The following is a 16,125-nucleotide window of genomic DNA, read 5'->3' as shown; positions in this document are numbered from 1 at the left end:
AAAGGAAAAATAAACAGCCTTGAAAGATGAATTGAATCATACAGTGTTAAAACTGGAACGAGTCCACAGAAATAATCCAGTTTTCTATTCCTTTTCCTGAAAGGAGACTGGTGCCTTGCTCTACATCTATCTTTAGTCAGAGGTAGGACAGAACCAGGCTCAGGGTTCCAACTGGGGTGCAAGAAGATTGGGAGGCCTGGCCAGGTGGTCATTTATGCTGACATCAAAGAGAAATCTGATAGCAGAAACTAAAATTAGATAACCAATTTCATAAGATGGTAAAGAGCTCCACAAGGCACCTGAAGTTGTAAATATTTATTAGTTATTCATGTATTTTTAAAACTAGAAAAGGGATTTTTTCCAAAGGTTTCCAAAGCAAAAATCTATTTTACGTGCTCCAAAATATCTTCCAGGATGTTCCCACCACCCCCTGTCAATGGACATTCTCTGACAGAGGTCTAGAGAATGAACTTGCTCTATAGCTCACAAGCAGCTAGCTTGTGACAGGGACACACAATGGCACAACCAGTCTCAACTGACACATCGCTTGTGTTTTCTCCCATCAGAAGCCAATACCTCTTACTGCCAAATGGAAACCATTCCCAGAATTTTCACTGCAGAGAGATTTCTCCAAGAGCTGTGCTTCCAAGCCCTTTCCCAGCATTCTATTCCTAGATCAGGTATAAAAATCTAGGCTCTGCATTTAAGCTGGAGAAGGAATAAAGAGTAACTGTCAAAACACTTACTCCACCGAGCTTCCACACCACTCACCTCACCTCTTGAAAGTTATAACCTGCATTGAAATAATCCTCGTTCAAAGTGGAGGGTTTAAATCTGCATTAATGACCTTTGAAAACAGGAGCCTAGGAAGGCCCCTGAGATTCAAGGCCTCTGAGACTTTGCACGTGGAATACATGGACTCCATAAGCCAGGCTACTTCTGGGAAGGACCTGGTGCTACAAGTGAAGGAATACTCAGCACTTGAGCGTCAGATTCAAATTCAATCATTTCTACATGCTTCACCTACTCCTCCAAATAACTGCCAGCTCTCTGGGCTTGTCTTCAACTGCTTAATGTAGCATGAGGGGATGGCATCTCTCTGAATCTGAGGCTCTACCTTGGACGGTTCTCCGCCTCACCCCCACTTCCCAAATAAGGTACTGTCTCCCATGGGGCAGAGGCAGGAGAGCACTATTCTCCTTCCCAGCCTTTTATTTAAATAATAGAATATGCAAATGTATGCAAATAAGACATACTCTGTGGTGGAAATTCCCACGTATAAATAATAAATCTTCCTCCTATTGCTCAAAAAAAAAGAGGAAAGGTAACTGGATTTCCGAAAAGTGCTCCCTCACATCCCCACACCACCTCACCTTCAAATATGAAGATAAATGAGAGTTTGAGAGAATTCATTTTCAACTAGTTGCTCACTCCTAGTTCATGATTTCAAACACCAGGTAAATCTGTAGCTACGATTTTGTATAGCTGAGTATTGCCTTTGCCTCCCATTTATCCTTTTAGAATGTAAAGGCTGCCATTTTCATTGGTATTCAGAGGTCTGCCAATATGTGAATCCAAGCAGTTCAATTATTTTGCCCAACTGGGAAAGTGAGTTATCTAGAAACAAATGGGAATGACAGATTAAAAAGCTATCCTTGCTAATACTTTCAAATTGGGCTAAAGTTAGTTATACCCTGTTGAGTCCTTCCACCTAGGATGAACAATGCAGCAAGCATGGAGAGACATATTGCTTAGGCCTCTAATCTTAGCTGTGACATTTCCTGTCTCATGTTCTACCATCAATAGTGACCTACTTGCTATACCATGTGATTTTCCAACTGGGGCTTTTGATGCTCACACATGGGAAACACAATTATTTTTATATTTAGCACAAAGTGTAGCCATGAAACATTTCAAATGACTTCCAGTTCAAGATAGCCACATTAATCTTATTTGGTGGTAATCTTTTCTGCTTTGTCATTTAGAAACATAATAGTTGTGACATGTTAAAAACAAAGCTATCACCTTTTTTTTTTTTTAAACAAACTGTGCAAATGCTACATTCTGTCAGTATCCAATACACTGAAAACTATCAAAAAGTAAAAGAATCATGTCCTAGTTACTTATCTTGTTCCAAGAACTGGAAACAAATGGATCTTGTTGAAAGTGATAGGAAACAACACTGCTGGTGTTACTGGGCTTTGAAATCTTAAGAATAATGAAAATAACTCATTAGTTCTAGTAAAAGAGTAGACAGAAGCTGGCATTCAGAAAATGGAATAGAAGGGTACAAAAGACAAAACCACAGGATTTATTAGGTAAAACTACAGTCAAAACTAAAAAGTCACCAAAACACAATGTATAATAAGATTAAGAATATCTTGGGCGCCTGGGTGGCTCAGTGGTTAAGCCGCTGCCTTCGGCTCAGGTCATGATCTCGGGGTCCTGGGATCGAGTCCCGCATCGGGCTCTCTGCTCGGCAGGGAGCCTGCTTCCCTCTCTCTCTCTCTCTGACTGCCTCTCCATCTACTTGTGATTTCTCTCTGTCAAATAAATAAATAAAATCTTAAAAAAAAAAAAGATTAAGAATATCTAGCAAGGAAGCCTTCCAATAAAACAAAATATGTCTGACCAGTAACTCAGGAAAGTGGATTTACTAGGCAAAGTACAACTGCCACCCATAGTTTTCAAAATTAAAAAGAGAGCCATCTCTACAAATTTAAGCCTGTATGTATGCATGTAACCTAACAGATGACTGTTCACAATTTTAAGGCTTGCTAACTGATCCACGAACCCTAAAGAAATGAACAAAGCATCTAACACTCTAGTGAAGAGTACTTATTCCACATCATTTGTGAATAAGCAAACTCCCAAAACTTAACCCAATCTCCAAAACAGATGCCAGGAGTCTGCAGTACATCGATTTCAGTCAGTCTCCTAAACTCTGTGGCTACACCAGCTCAAAAGCAGCTGCTTTTGTGAATCATAAAGGACCTTTCACAGCACAGTGTGTTCACACATGGAAAAGCACATGTTCTACTTTGCCTCTGCCAAAGAAGCTTCATTGTCACCCCCCTCCCAAGTACTTGGGAAATATTCCAGCAATATGTGTGTACCCATTATGGATTCGTTCTCATTGCTACAGCTTTTGCTATACATTTTCTATAACCTCATGCTGTTTCCCACCCACACAGCTTAGAAAGCGGAAAAAAAAAAAGAAAGAAACAAAGCCTTTGTCAAGTCATAAAAGGGCCAATCTACTGTATATGAAAACCACCACCAAAGACAGTCTCTCAAGAGTTTATGTAGACCATGCACCTGCCTATTTTAAATAAAAATAATATGTTGACCCAGCCCTTTGATTACTCATCTGCTTGTCACCTGGGTTCTGATGGGCTCTTACCAACTACACACCCAAATCTACCCAGGTTATGAAGTAAGGAAGAAAGGGGTCCTCCCCAGGACACACAGGGGAAAAGCACCACGTGAACAACATCAAAATATCCTCTTTCCTTTCTTCCCCCTTCAGTTTTTTCTGACTTGTCTAAGATGCAAAACATAAAGACAGTCTGGAAGAACTAGATTAAAAATTACTGTCAAATACAGATGTATTTCTACTCACCATAAAATTTCGATCTGCTTCTGGAAGTCTGATACAGGGAGTTTAGCTGCAAAGTATATTTCATAGTAACTACTCTATCAGGTTTTAGTGATAGCAGGAAGCCGAGAAGGCAGAAAACAGAGCCCAGTGGGTTTAGACTGATATCCTACACAGAGAGAGATGCCATGGTTGGCGAGGTCACCTGGGGAAAGATCTGGAAAAGGTGAGCAGATCAGAGGGGTGTGTCAAGTTCCTGTCAAAGGGGGAAATGGTGATTTATTTGGTTGAGTGGTAAAGTCACACTGGAAGCCTCAGAAAACAATGGTGTATTTAGCAAGTGACACAGCAGCCCACAGAACAACAGGGCAAGGAAAACACAAAAGCACATATTTTAGTTGAGAAGGTCCTGAGCTGAAAGCCAGAGAGAAGGGACTTTGGGAAGGCACTGCTTCACTTCTGTCAACCCCTTCCAAATTAACATGGGAGGTAAAGCTATTTTTCAATTTGCACCTTCATAATTACTTCAGAATAATTAAGAACACAGTTCTAGGAATAAATTATTTTGGTAGATACATGAGTTCAAATGAAAAATTATGTGTAAGCAGAGAAAACAATTTTGTTTAAGTAAATTTGCCACTGCAAATTATCATGCAATTATAATTCTTCCAATTTACAATTAAGCTTTATATGTCTACCTTCAGTTTTTAAGGGTTTGTGTCTAACATTAAAGGAGCTGGCATCCTTAAAACATCCTTAAAAATAATCAGCATTAAAACTGTAGCTAAGAATATTACTCAAATTTTCTTCTTCTACCAAGTTCTCTTAAAACCTTTATGTGATACTACTATGGCATGTCTCCCTTTTCCCCAAAGAATTCTGGTATCTATCTCTTATTTTGCCCTCAGAGAGGCAAAGAAAAAGTGGGTTTTGTTCAGTTTCCAGATTTTATAGGAGAAAAATCTAAAGTGCATGTACTCAGCTCAATGGCAACTGTCATCCTCCTTTAGTCCTTGTGTGGAGAAAAAGGCAGCCTGTGGATTATCAGAGGTCAAAACGTCTGAATAACTCCATTAACTTAGTCACTTGATTTTTTCATTCATTTTACAAAGACAGCTAGGGTCTCTGTCCTCATGGAACTTTATATTCTAGAAGGAACAGACAAAAACAAGTAGACAGGCAGGCAAGTTATACAAGAGTATGGCAAATACCATAGAGGAAAAGGGCAAATGGAGTAGAGACAGAGGGTGGGGGAAGGCTCCCCTCAGTAGATCAGATGGGATGGTCCTGGGAGGGGACTGTGAAGGGGAGCGCTGAAGGCAAAGAGTGGAGCCACAGATGCTGAGGATGTGTGATCCAAGCAGAGGGTGCAGCAGCTGCAGAGGGTCACAGGTGAGAATGAGACCAGCTTATGTGGTTGGAAAACTAGTGAGGGCAAGGGGGTAAGTAATGAGGTCACAAAGATGGGCAGAGGCCCAGCATGCTGGCAAGGGTAGTCTTGGGACAGTCTTCCAAGGTAAAGAGAAGTCATGGAGAGGAGGGAAGGGACCCAGGCAGATGAATCTAAGTTTAAATCCTAGCTTAACCACTCAGTAGCTAAGTGAGCTCAGCAAATGACCAGCTCCTTTTGGATGCTGAATTCCTAATTTATAAAAGGGCACTCAATAAATCACGGCCAGTTATAATCATTGGTAATTATCATTATTGTTAATGCTATGATATGTAAATAAGGTTAATAAAAAATGTTTACATTCAAGTGGACAAATACTGCAAAATAATATATCCAAAATATAGAATTGAGAAATCGGCAAATTGTTTTAATCTTTTTTATTCAGTAAAGATCATATACTTGTTAAGTACAAACAGACATAAATTAGTACATTTGAATTCATTAGGGTTTATTGTGATTCTAATCACAATAATTATTGATCTTGGCTCGATTTCTCTGGCCTTAATTAGTCTGCATTGTGGCTTTGCTCTCCCTGTCAACCTAGCCTAGCCATTTTGTGTCCAGAAATGTATAGCATTTCAATGGTACCTACCAGCTACACAGTAGTCATATAGGGAATTTCAGAGTTACTTTCCAAGTCATGATGTATAGTAGACACTTACATTTATTGCCATCATCTATTACCCCTTCACTCCCATCACACACTCCTTTTACTAACAGTATCCTAATTTTGTTCAAATTCACCTCTCCCTTCCCTCAAGCAATGATGGAGAACGTCTTGCTAGTGGCCGATTTAGAGATGGAGTATGTGATACTGTTCCAATCATGAGATAAGAAGACAGGTCTTCTCAGACTTTTCTTAGTACTATTTAATTTCCTTCGAAAGGAGACCCTGGGAAAGGGTGGTCCATTTTCTGTGCTCTAGATATTGTCATGTCCACGAGTGATATCTGAGCAACTGCAGCCATCTTGATAAGAACCAGTGTTAGAGTGAAGTCGTCCCTAAGGATGACAATGGAAGAGAGATGAAAGAATGTAATTGTGCCACTAAATCAACTCATCCTGCTGTCTGCCCTACTCACATGAGATAACACACTTCCTTAGGGTATAGGTCAATGTGAGTTGGTGTCTTGTGTTGTGTGCAGATGTGGACCACATCTGGTGCATTTTCATTTGGAAATATCACTTGTTTCTTTGTCTCTGGGAAGCTCTAGGAATGGAATGAGGACTTTGAATCTGGCTCAGCGAGCTCCAAAATTCTGGATGTGGGGTGATATAGCATTTTAATCTATAAACTGGGATAGTCACCTGGAAAATCTTGAAGGGAAAACAACCTAGAAATAACAACAGGAAGATGATGCTTTGGTCTAAGTAGCTGGTACCACATAGTCTACCTCTGACTTTTTCTGTTTAAAAGCTTTGACTTTCACCTTCCAACCTGCCTAGTTTATATGTTTTTCCCTGAAGACCAAAGTGAGCTTATGCTCCTCACTGGGCTTATGTTCCATAAAGCTTCCAATTCTGAGCCCTGACAAAATTACAAGAATTCCATTAGGGACCTCGTATGACTAGCACAGATCCCAGGCACAGGTCAGATACCAAGGATGCAGAAGCAGCCTCACACTCCACTGGGACAAGAGGATTAAGGGGCAGAAGCACTCCAGAGAAGAGGTGCAATATTATGATTTATAATCAGGAGAAAGACCTGCCTCGAAAGGAAGGGGGAAATATCACAAGCGTAATAGGACGTTTGGCTATTTTTGTTTCAGCTATGCAGAGTTATTTTAAAATTGAAAATATTAGGGACCAGCAAAATAAAATATCCATCTTACCAATAGAGCACAGCTGCTAACTGACCGTAGAGGGAAAGGTCGCAGTGTGATTACTGCTGGCAGAGTTGCTGGTGGGGGTGGGGAATGAGGTAAAATAGAAGATCGCATAAACGTCTAATGGTTCACAATAAGCAAAAAGCAGTATGGCTTGAAACCAAATTAGCTATTCCAGTCTAATAAGTATTTTTCCTATAAGAAAATTATGGAATTATAAATTTAGCCCATTAAGGGAGAGCAGAAATTATAAGGCACATAGATTTCATAATTTTATACAGTATTTGAGAAACATTACTTATCAAATGGGGTAGACATTATAACTGGTGAAAATTTGCTAAGAGACCATAATTAAGATAGAATAGCAAATGGTGCCTCAGCTCTTGAAAGGGTCACTATCAGGATTCTACTTAACATCTTCATTACTGATCTGCTGCGAAAATGGAAATGCATTCAAAGTAAGGATGGTGTCTAATTGTGAGATGCTGACCAGGGCTGGAAAGTGGTAGAAAAATATCTACAGCGGTTAGAAACAATGCAACATAAGTAGGTAAACCAGACTAAACCATCTGAAACACCAAAAAATACAAATTAAGTAAATAAATGAAGGAGAGTTACCTGAAACTCACTGGCCAGAGTTCTGAACGGAAAGGAAAAAGTGACATTGGTTGATGTTAGCTAGAAGGCAATGAATGACCCAGCCTCAAAAGAAAAATAGACCAGATTACGAACTTATCAGCAAAAGATGCATCACTTTACATGGTCTGTCTGTAAAGATATCAGGGGGACCCTGCTCTTCTTTTCCCTATTCAACATATACCTGTTGGGGTATTTGTAGAAAGCTTCAATTCCTTGGTTGTCATGAATATGTATGTCTCTTGCTAGCAGAGGTTTGTGATTTGTTTCTTAATGATATAAAAAATGAACAGAGGGAAGTAAGAGTGATTAGGTAAGGGGGCAAAGTGTCACTGGTTGGTAAAACACTGAGGTTTTGTGAGACTAATTCCCTCTGCGCTGTGTTTAGAGTGTGTAGCTGGGATCTTCTCTTTAGCACTGGAAAAACATACTGGCATGCTCTAGGAAAGTCTTTTGAAAATGGTAAAAAATATGATTAACTCCTGCAGGGAAAAGACTAGTGGGAACATTGATTCTAGAGTTCTTACCTGAAAGGAAGGGAAAGAGAATGTTAAAGAGAGGAAAACATGAGTTGGGGGTAGGACTACATGAAGGAGAAAAGTTCAAATCAGGGAATCCTAAGGCTGAGAATTTCCTGGCTGTGAGAACTTCAGTGTATGTAACATAGTCACAAGAGTGGAAAAGGAAGGATTGCTATATGGGATGCTAAAACATGGATCTGAGAAAATGCCAAAGAAAAGCAGCACAGGGAGAACCTCCACTGGTTGCAGGGATGAAAGTGGGCTCCACAGATGTCTGCCTCCCAGCTGGTAGACCACCCCCTCAATTCCTCCTAGCTGCCAGCACCCAGATGAAAGCAGAAGCCTTGGGACAGGCAGGGGCAAGTGCTCCTCACTTGCAAGATCCAAAAGAAACCAGTGAGTCCATGACCTCATCTAGGATTGCTCATCTTCTCTGTTACCTTGAACATCTAAATAACTTTTAGATGTAATCACTCAGTTTTCTAATGATTTTCTTGGCAGGTACAAGAAGAAAGCACCTATGTTCACTGAGGCTTAATCTCCTACATGAGACAGAAAATAAGGGTGCTTGATCTCTTGCAGTCATTTCAAGTAGGTTAAGCTCTAACATAAAAGGACCATCCTAAAGGCCCTGACCTCAGGCAGTTATGCTTAGTTTGGCTGCTCATAAACTCCATCTGGACACACGGTCTATGCAGAAGCTCAGTTAGCCACTCAGAGGAAGAACTGAGGTGAGAACTTACCTAAGCCATCAGATGACATCACGTACACAACTGTATGGGGGATGCTTCTTGAATGAAAGATTTAGAGATGAAAAATATTATAAAAGTTCATCTTTGAAATTAAAAATTTGTTAAAATTTTATTATTATTATTTTTAAAGCATCACTCTCAAATGTCAAGTTTCCCTATTATGCTCAGTTTTGGTTATCTGCGGCCTGTTGGCCCAGCAACCATCTTGGTTCTCCATAGCCCCCAGACCTCCTCCCAACCTCCCACAGCCAAAACTAGCCAGTTGGCTGCCCAGGATGGCCAAAAAAAAACAGTATATACTTCCAAAGATATGCAACTCAGGCTGCCCCAAGCCTCAAAGTGGGGCCCATGAGTTAGATGCCTATTCAAGATAGGATACAAGGAATAAGAGAACAAAAAAGGGAATCAGGGGACATGGCCACAATAATGGAGGAGCGGGTGAAGTTGGAGACATTTCTGAAGACATCACAAGAGGAGGCAAGGCAGGAATGGAGTAGAGGGGGAACTATGAAGATGAAAGATCAGGAATGGATGACAATTACATGAAGCCCCGAGACAGGGGCTAGAGCCAAAATTCTGCCACTAGGATTCAGTTATCAATCAACTGATATCAATCAACTACCATTTCAGCTGGTGGTGAGTATCCTTGTGCACATCCTCTGAAGGTCTTGCAAGCGTTCATGTGTAATTCTTTGTAGCCTCTAGTGCACCTAGCAACTACTTCTTACATGCCCTTTCTTGAGAAGCTCCAAGATGAGAGGTATGGGCCCTGCCCTCCAGGGGCTCCCAGTCAGGAGTGGGTGGGGTTACAAGTGATGGTTCTGCTGACAGTGTACAACCAGCCCAAAGAGAGACATGGAAAAGCTTCCTAAAGACGCTATTATTTGAACTGCATTTGGAGTTAGTTAAGTAGAAAAGAGGTACTACCTATGATAGGTACTCAGTTACTGTTTGTTCATTAATTTTGCTTTGTATTGGTTACCTGGAAAATTGTTCAAGGACTAGGAGCTAGTTCTTATCACCACTGTTGTTTTTTTTTTTTTAAGATCTTATTTATTTATTTTTCAGAAATAAAGAGCACACAAGCAGGTAGAGGAGGAGGGAGAAGCAGGGTCCTCTCTGAGCAGAAAGCCCGATGCAGGGCTCGATCCCAGGAACCTGGGGTCATGATCCTAGTTGAAGGCAGAGGCTTAGCTAACCGAGCCACCCAGGTGCCCCAACACCACTGTTTTTATCACTGTCAATGAAGCAGATAAATCTACCCATTTTAGTGTCTAAGGATATAACCCGAAAAAATACTATACCTTACCTTCGGCTGAGATGGGGAGTGCACTTATACTTTTTCTAATTATGAAGCATCTTCTTGTTCTACTTATCTCATAGCAAAAAGTTTTAAAAGCTTTTGAAAAGATCACATTTTGCTCACTTGAAATATGTCTGTATATTTTAGCATAAAATATACTTGGCAGCTGCTAACATAATCGGATGGCTACGCCTTGCAAAAACTTGATTTCTTTTTAATCAAATTTTTAGAACCATACCGGGTTTCCTGCCAGTGCTACAATAGTGAGCAATAAATACATCATTAGATCAATGGCATTCTGATGATGGATCACTCCAAAGATACTTTCAGCCAAAAAGAATAAGCCCATAGTCTCACTGTGCAAAGATTCATAAAATACTGTTTAAAACATAGATACTCGGGGCGCCTGGGTGGCTCAGTGGTTAAGCTGCTACCTTCGGCTGAGGTCATGATCTCAGGGTCCTGGGATCGAGCCCCGCATCAGGCTCTCTGCTCGGCAGGGAGCCTGCTTCCTCCTCTCTCTCTGCCTGCTTGTGATCTCTCTCTGTCAAATAAATAAAATCTTAAAAAAAAAAAAAAACATAGATACTCAGTTAATATAACAGGGAAGAAAACATTGCAAAATAGAACACAATGGCCTGGGTTTATAATGTAGCAATATTGATCATGGATTTTCCTAAGTACTCTAGAGCAGCCACACGATTATATATGCCTCTGATTAGACCCAGAGATAAGAAGGGGAAAGTTATAAAAAAGGAAACTAACCAGAGGAAGGCCTGCTGCTATAATAAATTATTTAAAGCAAGCAGGGCGAGCGGGTTGTGAAGACAATATAAAACAGAATCCAATGCCCCCAAGAAACCCCAAACCATCAGCACCTCTATAAATTTCTTACCACTCTGTCTGGGATTTAACTGGAGGTGCTTCTTTTCCACCACTCTTCCCAACCCATCCAACCCCAAGCCTTCACGTTTTGTCAGTTCCTTTCTCAGAGCTTAACATTTGTTTTTCTTCTGTAACCAGGGATGCTGTCTTCAGTTATATTTCTCAGCTTGTATCTAAAGAGTGTCTGCAAGGCCACAGACGAGTGCATCTGTCACTTCATTCATCTGGATCTTAAATTTCCCATGGAAACTATAAGCTTGGAATACCTAATATGACACACTTATCAACATGACTTTGATAGTCTTCTCCTTTTCTCTTTCTTCTTATTGTTGTTGTAGTTAAATCCACAAAGCTCAAGCTAGGGTAAAACTTCTAGAGCTCAGTGACTGTTCTATATTAGAGGATGTGAGTAGGCCCCAAATACTATGAAGTGAAAGTAGAAGCCTGATTAAGGGCATGTTGGAAGAAAAATAGTCAAAATGGCTAAAATTTTAGTGTTAGGAGATATTAAAGGAGTAGAATGACTTGAAAAGTAAATATTTTATAGGTAGATTTTGCCATGGAAATAGGGGTGGAGAAAGAAGGGTAGAAAACTAGAAAAGAAAAGCCTTTGTCAAATTCCTTTGACCAAAGAATTTTGTCAAGACTATGCCATGGCCAAAAAAAAAAAAAAAAAAAAAGTGTTGCTTAGAAACTTGCAGTGACCCATGGCCCAGTTTCAAGAAAAGTAGCATTCTACCCTAGTTTTTTAAGTAGGCACACAAATCCCATTGTACAGTCAGGGGCTATGATTATACGTTAGGCTTTTAAAATTTTTCTAGGTCCATTCATCATGCAGAATCTGGGCAAATGAAATATAAACAACTCTATTCTGCCATTATAAAAACATTACTAGCAGCATAATAGGACTCAATAGGCAACATGGTACAGGTCTAAAATATGAGTCCAAAGAATTCTACATATAGGCTTTCCTGCCATTGTGCTCTGTGACCGTTAGCAAATTATTTGCCATTCTGGGTCAAGCCTGGCTGGTTAAGGTTAGGGTCATTGAACCAATGATCATAAATGGGGGTAAACTTTATAAAGAAAACTATTTGAAGGTCACATTTAATATAAAAATAAATTTGAATAAAGAGGTAAAGAAATTATAGATGATACGAATGACTAAGCATAATTCTATTATGTCACTAGGATGCTAAATAAAGATAATTCAAATGCAAGGCCAATTTCTCAGTCATTGGTGTTATCTTTGAATGTGAAAGACAGGACCTAAATATTATCATTCTTTTGTGGCTGCTGTTTGCTCATCTGTAACAAAGTAGGAAAAGAATCATTGTACTCAAAGGATTGTTAAGATAAGTGACCTATAAACATGCCTGCCAAGTGCTCCTTAAAACAGAAATTGCTCCGTGAAAGTCCCAGTAATGATCCAGTGGCCTGGAACAATCCAAGTTCAGTGTCCCAGCCTCTCCACGTCTTTTTGTCACCAGGCAAGTAAATATTCCAGACACTTCTGACCTCTGAGAAGTCATTAGTTTTTTTTTAAGTACAACTTCTTCTGATAGATCCTTTTTCGTTAAAACCTTAGCGAGAAATTTTAAATTGAGAATTATGCCAGTCTGAAATGGGAAAATAGACCCGGAATGTCAGTATCCAACTATAAATAAAAACTGACAGGCAATAATTAATAAGTCCAAATTCCCACTCATTTAAATAGAAAAGAAGCAATCAATTTTCAACCCATCTCTCCATGATGCTGAAGGGTCCATCTATCCAATTAATTGGACAGCTCAAAATACTTCTAAGATGAGTTGCAGAAAATGGGAACACCCAGGTCTTGGGATAGTTGGCCCAGGACACTTTCCTGACCAAGAGGCAAATCAGCTACAGCTTCTCAAGGAGATCCTTGATCTTGGGTAAATCTGTACTAGTCCTGCTGAGGTTCTAATCTGTAAGCCTGGAATGGCTTTGGAGTCAAATATGCGTTATGACTGGCAAAGTCACCTCAGAGCATCCCAGAAACCCACTGGACTTAGAATACACAATGGAGGGACTAAGACTGGGGAGGTCTCAAAGTACCTTGTGCCTCCAGAGAGACTTCCTTAGAATTGGGGCTAACATGGAACAGGGATAGCTGAGGATTCCAAAAACACTTCTGAACACAGAACCAAAGGTGCCATTGTTGAGGACAGAGTGTTAGAGTGTTACCTATAAATTTCACAAGGCTGGTAAATGCCACTTGGAAATACCAGACAAATTACTTGTTAAACTAACCCACAGAATATGATCATTCTTTTATATCGTAAATACCATTTCAATGTTTCTCAAAATATGGTGAAGGGATCCCTAGCCTCAGAATCACTTGGGGGATGCCTGTTCAAAATACAGATTACTAAACCCCACCCCAGACTCCTGAATCAAAACGAAGAGAACAGAATCCAGCTCACAAACTGAATCAACACAGTTGATTCCAATGATTCATATCAAGACAGGAGAATTATTTTGTCTTTTAGTCCATCAGAAATTTAAAGACACTCACAGATTAGGGAAATGCGTATTTTCCCCAAAATGTTTTACGTACCATAAAAATGAAAACAATATTTCTTGTGATGAGTTCTTGAGAACATTCCAGTTTATTCTGCCCACATATAATAAATAATAAACACCATTATTAAAATGTAATTATGAGCAAAAATTTATTGGGAAAAATACAACTATGCTTCTCAAAAATCCTACCTTTATTTTGTCACCACAAGTAATTATGTTATTAAAGGAATTTATAGTTTTTTTAAGTATCAGTCACTTGGCTGCAGGAACTTATTAAACTGTTATACTCCTCCCCATACCCTTTTAGTCATCAGAATTTTTGTAATAAAGGTTTTTTATTATTTCTTAAACTATAAATTGTGAACCATTGCAACTAGTCATTAGGCTGCATGTGAATTTATATCCAGGTTATAAATTCCTAAAATCATGTTTCATTAGAATTACTAAGGCAGTCTCAACTCTAGTAAATTAAATAGCCCCTGTGATAAAGCTCTGTTTACTTCTATTTAGGATTTTTTTGGGGGGGAGGGTGCAAAACAATTCAGTTTTAATGCATTCGCTTAAGAAGCAAAAGAAAACAGTTTCTGATATACATGCTACTGCAAAGCAGTAAACCAGTGTTGCATGGTAATGTGACAAGTACCACATTTCTTTTCTAGAGGGATTTCATTTTTTTCCTCTTATAAACTCCCTTTCCCCAAACCATGGGTATAATTATTTCACGAAACGTAGTTTGCCATTCCTGAAGAATCAAATACTCTATTTCTTTCTCACCAAAAATCACAACTTTAGGCAGAATACTGAATGAAAATAGAACTTGAGAGGCAGTCTTTGTTTGTAGCATGTTGTTCCTACTAAGGGTCGCCCCCCTGCCCATGCTCCACCCTAGTGCTCCAACTGAAGTGACTCAAGTGTACATGTTATGTTTTAACAGATGGGCTGGCTGGCGGCTGCTGGGCTGTAAAACAGGAACTCAGAATCTGCACCAGAGTGGTATTGAACTAAGTGCTCATAAAGTTCATGGACATATACACTGACCTAGACAGACCAGGCAGATTCAGACATGCATACACACATGCTCATCATACACCCCATAGATCAGAGGGTCTATCTCTCCAACCAGAACAAGTTCAAGGCTGTTTCCCCCTCCATATATTTCTATCTTATACACAATCAATTTTACACACACGCGCACACACACACACGCCCATGCACATCTACATATGCATAAAGCATGAATAGTCATATCTTTCAATTCTCATATTTTCAAAGATGAAAACATTCCCAAATTGTGTACCCAAGTCTCTAGGACGTTGAATAAGCTCTTATTCACATCCAATAAAAATTACAAGAAAATATTATATTCATTATATTGAGTCCACACATAATATAAACTACATGCATGTAACTGCCCTCAGAAAAGCCAGCTGCTTTGACCCCTTATCATTATGACAGAGAGAGGAAAAATATCCCAGACTGGTCACAGAATAAGTGTCAGGTTTAACCTTGAATCCTGTGTTGTCAGTTCCTGTCACAACTTCATCATTGAACACCAACCGACCAGCCTGGTGGTCCCTTTCAGGGTCTAGTCTAGGATTCTCCCCGGCTTCCTGCACTGGGACAGACAGCAGCTCGCCCTGGTCCTAATGAAGTCCTTCGGACACACCTTGCAGGTAATATAGAGAGGTCCAAGAAGCTCATGAGGGATGTGGATACAAGTGCTAATAGAAAGTAATTACTTTACAAAGTTTAATATCCGTGCTGTCAATGCCTTTCAGTAACTGCAAAGCACTGAAGCCCCGGCTACAGAACCTAGCTGGTCACTTAAGTTCTCTGACCTCTGAACACCCACCCTGAAGACGATGGTCGCTGGCTCAGGCTACGGCTCAGACACCTCCTCCGGGTCGCCGCACCGTCCCCGGCGCGGGTAAATTTTCCAGAAACCGGTCCTCAAGCCATGTAGGAACTGCTGTCCGTACACGACTGGGCACGGAGGCCGCCCCCAGTGCGCGTGTCACCGCCACAGAGGGCCAGGGGACGCGTCCCTAGGCACCCCTAATGATGGCAATTATAACATGCCAAGTTGGTGAGAACGCGGAGCCGCGTCCCGGACCGAGTTGCGACGCTCTGAAACAAGTTCGGGAGTGGGGACACCGGCAAGGAGGAAATTCCGCCTGGCCCTGACCTCCCCACAGCGGCCACGCTCGGACGGACGCACCGACGCCAGCCAAGACCCGTCCAGTGCCCCCCGGCTTGCCGAACAGCGCCAAGAGGAGCCTCTCGCCTTGCGCGCGGCCACTCACCCTCCTCGCTGAGTCCGGATCCCAAACCGACGCCCCTGCTGCGGGTCCTGAATCCCAAGTTGCCCCGAACCAGCGACTGCTCTCGTTCTAGAGAACCCTGCACATCGGTTCGGGCGGGCACCTCCGAGAGAGCACGACAAGCCCGGCGGGCGCCCCGGCTCAGCGGCCGCCCGGAACGCGTTGACAATTCATGGACCTGCTCGGCGAATGAGGCAGACAGCGGAGCTGAGGCTACCGGGCTCCGGAGGGAGGCGGGGCCGCGCGGCGGGAGAGGCGGAGCCAGCCCCTGGGTCGGCCCTGCCGG

At 41.1% G+C, this 16,125-nt stretch overlaps 1 protein-coding gene across 2 annotated transcripts in view; it reads right to left on the bottom strand.

Moving 5' to 3' along the window:
- The window catches only part of MARCHF3 (membrane associated ring-CH-type finger 3), a 136,604-nt gene extending 120,517 nt beyond the window's left edge, over positions 1-16,087 (bottom strand). Inside the window, exon 1 of one of the 2 annotated variants that reach the window (XM_082724292.1) lies at positions 15,822-16,087. The gene's annotated coding sequence lies outside the window, so the exon portion shown is untranslated. The remainder of the gene's footprint in view (positions 1-15,821) is intronic. The other variant, XM_082724293.1, reaches the window with a different exon arrangement.
- Between the last annotated feature and the right edge of the window lie 38 nt (positions 16,088-16,125).

The sequence above is a fragment of the Mustela nivalis genome (genome assembly GCF_964662115.1).
Source record: "Mustela nivalis genome assembly, chromosome: 3".
Lineage (NCBI taxonomy): Eukaryota > Metazoa > Chordata > Mammalia > Carnivora > Mustelidae > Mustela > Mustela nivalis.
This window is presented reverse-complemented; position numbering and strand designations above follow the sequence as displayed.